The following is an 11319-nucleotide window of genomic DNA, read 5'->3' as shown; positions in this document are numbered from 1 at the left end:
GTCTTGTGGCGAAACAATAACCGAGAAGAAATGACTTGGGAAGCGGAATAAAACATGAAGTCCATGTACCAACACTTATTTCAAACCCCGGAAGAGATCCAAGATGAAACATCAATATTATGAGGTACGTATGCTTTCTTTTCATGCTTTTGGTCGTGCATGGACATAATTTCTTGCTATTGTGTTGTAGCCCTATGAGGCATTGATATTGTGGGCTGTTGTGACAGGATGATAATGCCATATTACAAGGGAAACTCTGGCGAAATTTTTGTAGAATTCCTGAGAGCTTAACATTCGAGGATGAATGTTTTTAAAGGGGGGAAGAGTGTTACAGCTCGGAAAATTCATGTCATCGTATGGTAGATAGACTAACGCAGGGTGAGACGTAGGTGAGGTCCCTACAAGTAAGAAGTAGTACTTAACGGTTCTAATTAAGATTCCAAAGACGTTTGAAGCAAGATAAGGGAGTCGTTAAGGAAGGAGAAGTATATGTTGTGTTTTGGAAAGGTTTTGCAAAGTACTGAGCTAATGTCGACTTAGTAATGTCTTGAGGAAGAGTTATGATGCCCTTAGATTGCTAACAAAGTGTTAAACAAGTGCTAAGAAGGTTCCATAAGGATTGGAGATCAAACGAAGTGACGAAAACGAGATAGGAGGAAAGGTGTATTATACGACCATTTATACGGTTCGTATAATGGTCCATATAACCATTACAGTGAAGGTCCATCACTAATGGAGTTATACAGTCACTTATACAGACCGTATAATGTGCCGTATAATGGTTATAGAAACGAGATGCTGTTGGGGAAATTTCACGGTCACTTATACGGACCGTATAAGTTTATACGGACCGTATAAGTGTTCGTAGAATGCACGATGGGTCAGATTTTTCCAATTATAAATACAAGACCCCACGTTAGTATTTTCATTTTCTCACTTCTCCACTTCTGTCCAAGTCTCTAGAACATTCTACACCCTTTATCCATAAGAATTCTAGGGAAATCAAAGATCAATATCATAAATTCAAGGGAATCAAGTGTAAGAATGGTAGCTAGAGTTGCTTGAAGTCAAGAAATCTCTTTGGATTGAAGCTAGGGTTTTTCTTCAAGTGAAGCATTTCCATCCAAAGCCCGTCCCTACATAATCAAAGGTAAGGTTTATGATCATTTCATGTTATTTGGAATATTGAGTGGTTGAAAGACTTGGATTGTGAAAGAAGGTTGAATATAGAGCTCATATGCGAAGAAATGGTGTTCTTGAATAATAGTGTGACATGAGCCATAATTCTTGAGATGTTGTGAGTCCAATCTTGTTATAAATGGTATAAAGAATATTGGAGAAACATTATATGAGGATGAATGTGGTGTTATAATATGGCTATGGTTATGAGTGACTTTAAGGGGAATTTTGGGAATTTAATAATGTTGAACTTCTCTAGATATGGATTATAATATTAGGAATGTTGTTATTGATGTTTGAGAGTTGTTATATCATGTGGAGGAAGTTGTAGAAACAAAGGAGATGCTGCCCAATTTTCGTTAGCTTTAGCTTAAGCTTAAGTATGTTTTCGATTATCTAATTCTAGTACGAATTCTCTTGAAGGTGGAATTGCGAAAATTGGAGGAAAGCGCTTAAATTGATAAGTTAGAGCGACACCAAGGTATGTAAGTCTAGTCCCTTCTTTTTATATGGCATGATCCCTATGACATTACTTTCTTTATTTTTCCATGACCTTCTTACATTCCGGAAACTATGAGTCTATGTTTATAAAGAGCTTCCCATGAGGTAAAAATAAGAGATATGTTATGAGTATGACAATGATGATGATGAGTCTAAGTCTAAGGATTCTAAAGCTTACGATATGATATTGTTACGAGGATAATGACCCTTATACGATTCCTTGGTGTTGCTCATTGTTGTTACACTCACCTTATATTGCTAGTTCTTTTAAGGTGAGGCATGATGATCATGGCTACTCCATAATGGAATCAGGGGTTCTCGACCTTACGTCACCCCGATCGAGTTATATCTTATCCTTGAGTTCTTATGCATGCATTATGATAAGTATATGATGATGAGATTACACCGTGCCTAGATGGCCGGGCAGACACCGCTAAGGCGGGCGGCATATATGAGATGGTTACCCCGGACGCGGGCTAATAATGATCACAGCGTACCTATATGGTCGGGCAACTTATATATATATATATGCGCATATTTAATATGATGATGGTTATGATGTAAGTTAGCATGCATTACTCTGTCGTAAGTGACATTCAGTTCCAGGTTGTTCCCTTATTTCTTTGATATGTTATTATTATTTATGCCTTACATACTCGGTACAATGTTCATACTGACGTCCTTTCTTTTTGGACGATGTGTTCATGCCACAGGTAGACAGGGAGGTGGCCCAGATTCATAGGAGTTTATAAGCAGACTTACATGAGCACTCCATTACTTCGGAGGTGCCATTTTGATATATTAGTTTGTGTATATATTTGGGCACAACGGGGTCCTGTCCCGTCCTTATGTCATAGTACTCTAGTAGAGGCTCATAGATGCGTATGTGTGGGTAGTAGATGTCCCATGATGACTACATCGTACATTTGTATATCATTTTTGGTAGCCGTGAGGGCTTATGGATATTTATGTTTTGTCTTGGAGATTTATATGTGTTCAGGATGAGTATGAAGACTAGCGTAATGAATGATGCTCGATAGTCAGCTCTGGGTACCCGTCATGGCCTCCTAGTCGGGTCGTGACAAAACCATGTGCAACAACCATAATTTTCTATTCCCTCACATCTTTTCCCTTGACAAGAACTCAAACCGAAGTCAAATACTACCCCAAAGTTCAAATGCATCTTTTTCATTTCAAGCTACGAAACTGGGTATTGTTGCCTAACCCAAATGTATAATCTTATCTCGAGTGCGTGCTCCATGTAAGGGTCCAAGTAAGTGAAGTAATAGACACTAGGACTAGTATCCACCATTCTACCTTCCTTTTACACTTCAAGCCTACTCACACCTAGAGATTCCCACTCAAATTCTGCCCTTAGTGAGAAATCATCCCCAAATTCTGCTTTACTATCAAACAGCCTCTCACTAGCTCCTAAATCCTCACCAAGGATATGTTGTACATATCTAGCACACTCAAGATCACAAATTATGTCCTCAACTCTACATAGGGTCTCAACACAATCATAGTACTCATCATATGCAAACAAATAGTATAGAAAAGTGATACTTAAGTTCACTTCATCAACGGGGTCCTAAAAAACAAGCTCACGTTTAGAACCATGAATACAATCAAGCACAATTTTCGAATATAGACAACAAGTAAGAAATAACACTCAAGCAACATCCTACACCTTTTTTTTCAAGATAAGGCCCTTTATCAAGTGAACTATTTTCCAACTAGGAGTTAGCTTCATCACAAGGAAGAGTTTTAAGATTCTCAAACTCATCTCTAAACAAACAAGCATCTCTAAGTAATAATAAATTCACAAGAAAGGTCTCACTCAAGATCACATCATCCATGAGTTTCACATGATCAAGTTCATCACGAAAGTCAATTTTATTATCATCCTCGGACTCAACATTAGGAAAACGCAAAGATTAATTCACACTTTCAAAGCCCGGGTCAAACAACGGATGACCACATAAATATTTGTCAAGGGCCTTGAAGTCTTGACTCACAAATGGTGTACAATTAGGGGTATGACCATGCACACTAACTTCACAACCTATTTCATCGACACTAGGTTGATGCTCACAAAACACAAAGTTCATATTACCAACCAATTCACATTTTCCCTCAATTAGTGGCTCAATTTCACATTCATTGGAATCACAATTCAAATCACAATACTCACGACCACTAAACTCAAAATTGTTATCAAAGGAATAAACATGATCAACAATTAAATTGCTTTCTTCCTTATCAATCATGGAAATGGTGTCTTTAGCTTTAAGATTCTTATCATAAGTTCCAAAACAAGTTGGAAGTAAGTTATACTCACAAGTAGTTTCAACTTTAGAAGCACAATCAATGACAACTAGTGCATCTTCACAAACTTTATTCACAATTTCATCACATGACAAAGAAGATTTAAGATCCACACAAGATATGTCATTAATCATCATATTCACACCCTCAACATGCTCATCATTAACTTCTAGAGTAATGAGTTTAGTCGACCTACCTTTAGGCTCACGAGATTGATCTTCTTTACCTCTAAGTCCTTCTTCAGGACAATTCTGCTCTTCCGAAATTGTTCCATCCTTTTCATGAGTTTCCATTGTATGAGGCTTATTCTCAAGATTGTTTCCGATGGTAACTACAAAAGAATTCAAACAACTAGAGTAAAAAGAAACATTGTGAGTGTTAGAGTGAAGAATTTGATCACCCTCATTATTTTTCTTTTCTTCTTTCTTTTCTCTCATGTTCTTTTCAATTCCAATCTGTTGTTTCTTTTGTGGCATCCCACTTACTCCAGTCAACCTAAAATTGCCATTTTGTAAGGCATTACACTCCCCTATAGGCATAGAAGATACATATGCACTATTATGATGTTCTTTCGGAAGTGGGAATGGAAAGAGAGGCTATCCTTGCTCGTCCATGACATACCTTATCCAATCTCGTTCATTTGGAACGCCGTGTTTTCAAAACCAGGGCTGTCCAAAGCATAAGTGACTTATTTTTAGGGGAAACACATCACATTGGACCATTTCAAGATAATCTTCATGAGATATTACCACCTTGACCATCCACTCAACTTGATACCCGTTATAGTCATATGGATATCTCTTTTTAACCCATGTCAAATTCAACCAATCAGCCACATAAGGAGAAATGAATGTGGAGTCACACAAATCGTGAATCTCTAGATAAAATCCACTATACCCACAAACATTCACCTTCTATTTTTGAAACCTTGGCTTAGGCAATCTCCCTTTCTTGGAAATAGTGGTCCTCTCTTTTGTGTAAGCCATCTAGTTCTTACTTCCGATTGAATGGGCTTAGTTCTCATTGCACCTTGGGTTGTTTTACCTGCATAACAAAGCTCAAATAAAAGGTTATGAGTTAGAAATCACCTTACTCACTCCCTTATTTTATTTGGTTGGCGCTTGGTTCACTCAATGATGCAATAGGTTTGGTTCACTCATCTTGTAGTATTTGGCTTCCTCGGAATTGACCAGCTCCTATTCAATCTCCCAAATTATACAAAAGATGCTATCTCTTCGGGATTACAGTGAGATTATGCACTCTATAGTCGGACGACTCTCTTAATTTTGGCACACTTAAGTCAAACAATTCACGACAAGTTAAAACGAGAAAAGCTTGAAAAGAATTAGCACGACAAAAAAGTTATAGCTCAAGAACTAGGAAGCTTTGAGTAGGTAATTACTCAATGTGTACTAGCTAGAAGTTATATCGCAAAGAAAGGATTAAGAAGACCCCCCCCCCCCCCCTTCCAAAGACGTGCTAGGCAGCCCTCTAAGTCTCACTAGTTAATCTTCTTTGACAAACTTGTCTTGGAATTTAATTACTACAAGTTTCAATGATACTTCTCGTCTTCCCAAAAGATGACTAGGGACTTGCACAGTTGACTTCTCATTTTCCCAAGAGGTGATTAGGAACTTGGACACTCTTTTCTCAAGATGGCCTTTAGTCTTCCCAATAATTGACTTGGGAACTTGTGTCAATTAATGGTTTGACTATTCATTTGCCTCTACACCCTTTCACACACCCCAATCTGATTTTTGACTTCCCCTAATGAGTGAAGCCCCCTTCTCCACATTTTAGAGGGGTTCAATGCACCAACTCCTAGGAAATTAACTCTTGACTAGGCCCTTTGACTTCCAAAACAGCTTTCAAACTCCCTAACACCTTAAAAGCTTAACTTATCACCAAATTAGATCGAACAAAGGTAGTAAAGTTGAAATTATCAAAAACACACATGAACATTCACAAAATCTTTATGAACACTCAAGAACACAAGTATCCAAAACACTTCAAATGATATACCAAAACGACCATCTTTATGTCTAGTTTCCAAATATCATCACGGATCACCCAAACACCCAAAACTAATGGCACGATTGGAGACTTTTAAAACATTAGTTCATGAACTTATTTTTGAACTTATGAATATCCAAGAACACAAGTCTTCAAACACCAAAATCAGATTCACCAATAGATCAAGAACACCCAAATACGTCAAGTAACACAAATTTCATCCAAAACAACAACGATCAAGAAGTTGAAACCCTAAGAACACTAGGAAATTTCATCCAAAATAGTGTTTTATTTATTTATATAAAGTTTGATACAAAACAAGGACTAGATTTGTAGGGACAAATCTATGACCGCCTCTGATACCAAATGATGCAAGAAAATAAAGACAAGATAGAAAAGAAGACACAATTGATAAGCAATTGGACAATAACTAGAAGAACTAGTCTTAGTTACCTTTCAAAAGGATCAAAGACACCTATCTTATGCAACAATCCTCAAAAGAATAAAATTCCTTGCAAATTGAATGATCAAATGGGGGTTGTACAATTTGGATTCCACCAAATAGCTAAAAATCAGTCTTAAACAAGACAAGGGTTTAATTCATATATCATAAGCAACCTTTTTCTAAAATGAGTCTAAGGCCTCATTTGTTTTCATTAAGATTAAAACGTCTGAATCTGAATGCACGTCTGAATGATTAGGATGTCGTCTCTAGGTCTGAACACTGAATGATTAAGACTGTTTGTTTTTCAACATCTGAATGTGCATAATGTATTTATTTGTACACAATAAATATATAATTCAAATATAAAACTAACTAATAATTTAATAAAATGAAATATTATTTGATAAAAAAATGAAGCATTTATTTGCTCTAACAATGGTGGAGATGTGTTGTAGTGATGGTGGATGGGGATGAGTGAGTGATTTCTTGGAGGGGGAAGGGTTGGAGGTGGGGTAGTGGGGAGTGGTGGTGGGTGGGATTGAGGTGGGTGGTGATGGAGGGTTGGAGTGTGGGGTGCGGTGCGGTGGGGGTTGGTGGTTGGGGTGAACGTGGGGTGGTGGGGTGTAGGGTGGGTGGTGCGGAGTGGCGGTGGGTATGGTTTGGGTGGAGCTAGTGGTATAAATTATCTAGACAAAATACCTCTTAATGGAATTAAGACTAATGATTAAGACCTATTCAAACCTAATAAGTGCTTAGATCTTAATGTTAACAAATGCACTTAATGGCCTAAGTTTTGAACTATTCAGATTCAGACCTCCATTAAGTGCAAACAAATGAGGCCTAAGTGTAGCTTATATAAAAGCCACACACTGGTCTTTAAAACATAGCCACGTAAGACTTTTAAGAAATAGCCTACATGGCTTTTAAAGCAAATGAAACTTAGCCTAAGTATAAGCCACACGCATGGCCACTTAAGGCTAGACTATGGGCTATCATAAACTGACCGTGGGCTCCTCTCCTGGGCTCGGAAGTGTCCACGGCTCCTGAAATGAAGACTTCCAAAGCCTAGATGGATGTCATTGTTGACACCTAATTTTTGACCTCCCGTAATTTATTTTAATTACTCAGAGTCCTTGGATGACAAACAAAATGAATCATCACTACAACAAAAGGCATATATAGCTACGAAATCTTAGCTATGAATTTATAAAGCATGGCTAGTACTTAGTAATAGCCACAAAAATTTAAATTCTATGGCTATTTACAAATTCGTAAAATTTCTTAGCCACGAAAATTAAATTGACAAAGCTAATTCTTCATTTTTGCCACAATTGCTAAAAATCAGGGCAATTATTACTTAAATAGCTACAACGTTATTGGTGTAACAAAATTTCGTAGCTAATTATTAACTTTTGCCACGAGTTGAAACTAACTGTAGCAATAGTTACCTTTTAGCCACAATAAATTATTTGAAACACAATGTTGTAGCTAAATAAATACTTTTGCTTCAAATTATCAAAAATTGAGGCAATAGTTAAATGATATAGCCACAAAATTTTTGCTATAACAAAATTGCATGGCTAATTATTAATTTTTGCCACGAGGTAAAACTTATTGTAACAATACTCACCTTTTAGCCACAACAAATTATTTGAAACAAAATGTTGTAGCTAAATAAATACATTTGCTTCAAGTTTTTAAAATTTGTGGCAATAGTTAAATGATATAGCCACAAATGTTTTGCTATAACAAAATTTCGTAGCTAACTATTAATTTTTGCTACGAGTTGAAACTAACTGTAGCAATAGTAATCTTTTAGCCACAATAAATTATTTGAAATAAAATATTATAGCTAAATGCATATTTTGCTTCAAGTTCTAAATATTGTGGCAATAATTAAATGATATAGCCACATAGTTTTTGCTATAACAAAAATCAGTAGCTAATTATATTGCAGCAATTTTTTCCATGACTTGAAACTTACTGTATCAGTATTATCCTTTTAGCCACAAAAACTTATTAAAAAAAATATTATAGCTATATAAATATACCTAATAATTATTTTTAATCGGTAGTAGAAATTTGGTCTAGCAATAATAATCTTTTAGCCACATTAAATAATTTTCGTACAGTTGAAGTTACCATAAAGCAGTACTACTCACAATAATTAGTTCTAACAAATTTTTATACGGAGATAAAGAGTTACAGAAATATGTATTTAGATGTGCTTTCTAAGAGATTTCTACATTCTGATAGGTATAAATGCTTACATAAACATACTTGATGAATGTTTTACAAACATACTTGTAAGTTTCAAATATAATTTGAATAAATAGTAATTATATCTAATAACCTTTGATTATGTAATTATAGCGAATTTTTTGATTAAGTAATTATATTGAATTTAAAGTTCAAACTTCACTAAATCTCACTCAAGTTCATCTTGATCAAGTGCTTCGAGAATTATTATTTGAATCGAACCTATTCAATTGGACAATTCATTTATCGATCTAGTGTAATTAGCAGGGGCGAAGCTAGCTTATCGCTTGCAGGTTCGGCTAAATCCAGTAGCTTTGGTCCAAATTCTATTTTTGTATTAAAAAATTATTTAATATGTATAAATTATTAATTTAGAATCCAATAACTTTGAAGGACTAGTCCAACACATAAATTTAGAATCCTGGCTCTGCCTCTGATAATTAGGTGTTGATCGTTCTTTTTGATTTAATTTCACATGGCCTTATTGTAAGTTTCAGATATAATTTAAATAAATAGTTAGATTATATCTAATTAGATTAAATTGACTTCTTATATTGGATTTAAACAGAACTTCATTAAGGGTCGCTCAAGCTTCACTCTGAACTAGTGCTTAAAAAATTGTTATTTAGACTCAGGCCTCTATTATTTAGACAATACCTTACACCGATTTAATATAATTATATGTTCATAATAATTCGATTTAATTTAATTTTACGGGATCTAAGTTTAAATATAATTTATATAAATAAGTAATAATGTCTAAATATCTAAGCCCAATACAAGCTTCGTCCTGATCTAGTGCTTCAAGAATCGTGCATATGCAAACTCGCACAATTTAATACTAACAAATAACAAACCTATTGGGACAATAACTTTATTAATTTCTACTATTTCAATTACTTAATGAGTATTGAAATTTTAATTATAATTAGTAATATTCAGGATTAATAATTTAATATAGCTAATATAGAAGTGAATATTTATCATAATTTAGATCAAATAATTCAGAGGTATTCAATGTTTGGTTAAAAACCAATTCAAATCGAAAAGCGAAGCAAATCAATTTTTTGTAAAGTTTCAGTTTGGTTTTATTGATATTTTGTTTTATATATACACATCCAAAATATATTAACTTTTATAAAAAACTTTAAATACTTTGTATAATTTTTCAAGAAAATATTACCTATCTCTACTAGATTAATGGGCTTTACACTTTAAGCTCATTTTAAAAAAGAAAATCATAATTCCAAACTCAATTATTCAAAGAAAATCGTAAATCCAAACTCAATTATTCAAAGAAACAACTATGATATATACCTATATCTCTTTGTATTTCTTATGAACTTGATTAAATCTTATATATAGATTTAAGACATTTTTCTTTATAATTCAAGAAAATATGTAGCCACCACAATAAATGTTAAAAACGGATTATAAGTTGGAAAAGGATGATTTTTTTTAATGGTAGGAAAAAAAAAATGAAAGTGAGAAATACCATTTGGTTTTTAAAACTATAAAAATCAAACCAAACCAATGGATGTGAATTATATTTGGTTTGGTTTTAATAATTAAAAAACCGACTTATTGATTTAATTTTGATCTAAACCAAAAACTGACCCAACCGACCATGAACATACCTAAAAGAAGTACTTACCACAAACAATGTTCAATAATTAACAAGTTATAAACTAAAATGGATAAAATTAATTACTTTACACCTAATTACAATGTAATTAAGAAAAATCTACCTAACTTTTTTTTTGTTTGATTATTAGAACGTAGGAGGGTAACGTGATGACTTCATAATAGTTCCTCTAATTACGAAATCAATATAAAAGTAAAAGTTGTGCTTAAATTTGAAGAGTAGACCTAATTAATAACACAAAAAACAAAAACAAAAAAGTTTCCTCCAATTTATTTCCCACTATTTTTTCTCCCCCAAATCACAACTTTATATTCCTATTAAAGAGAATAGAGAGCCAAAACCCTAAAAGACTGAGCACTCAAGAGAAAGCAAAAAAAAAAGGTGTCGTCATCTCAATCCCTAGTTTCAATTTTTGTTCTCAAGCCATAGCTAAGGTAAATTTTATATCCTTTTTCTTTTGTTGCTTGCTTTTCCCATTATTATTTAAATTAAACAAAGTTTCTTTTTGCCTTGTTAGATGCATAAAACATCCACGTTCTTGTAAATTTTTTATTTTACTTCTTCTCTTATTTACAATTTTGTTTAACGAAAACTTTTATTCAATTATTAAAATGTCATTTACAACAACAGAATTTTGTTCACGAACTGTATGCTATTTATTTATAATGCTTATGTTTTCATAATTTTTTTTTTATAAATAATTATGGCTTGATAAAACTTATTCCACCGAAAGATTGTGATATTTTTATGAGTATTTTTCTTTGAGAAAAAAGTGATAGGAATAACCTGTCAGAAGAGGTGAACAAAGCAGTTATGGGAGTACACGAATTTGCGTATTCCACAAGTACTCTTTATTTTTTATTGATTTTTTTTTACTTCTATCAATATTTTTACTTGACGTTATCTATTTGATCTTCAATTTATATAAGAATACTTTATTGTATCATTT

This window comes from Lycium barbarum, chromosome 9 (assembly GCF_019175385.1).
Source record: "Lycium barbarum isolate Lr01 chromosome 9, ASM1917538v2, whole genome shotgun sequence".
NCBI lineage: Eukaryota > Viridiplantae > Streptophyta > Magnoliopsida > Solanales > Solanaceae > Lycium > Lycium barbarum.
The sequence above is the reverse complement of the archived record's forward strand: the minus strand, read 5'-3'. Positions refer to the sequence as shown.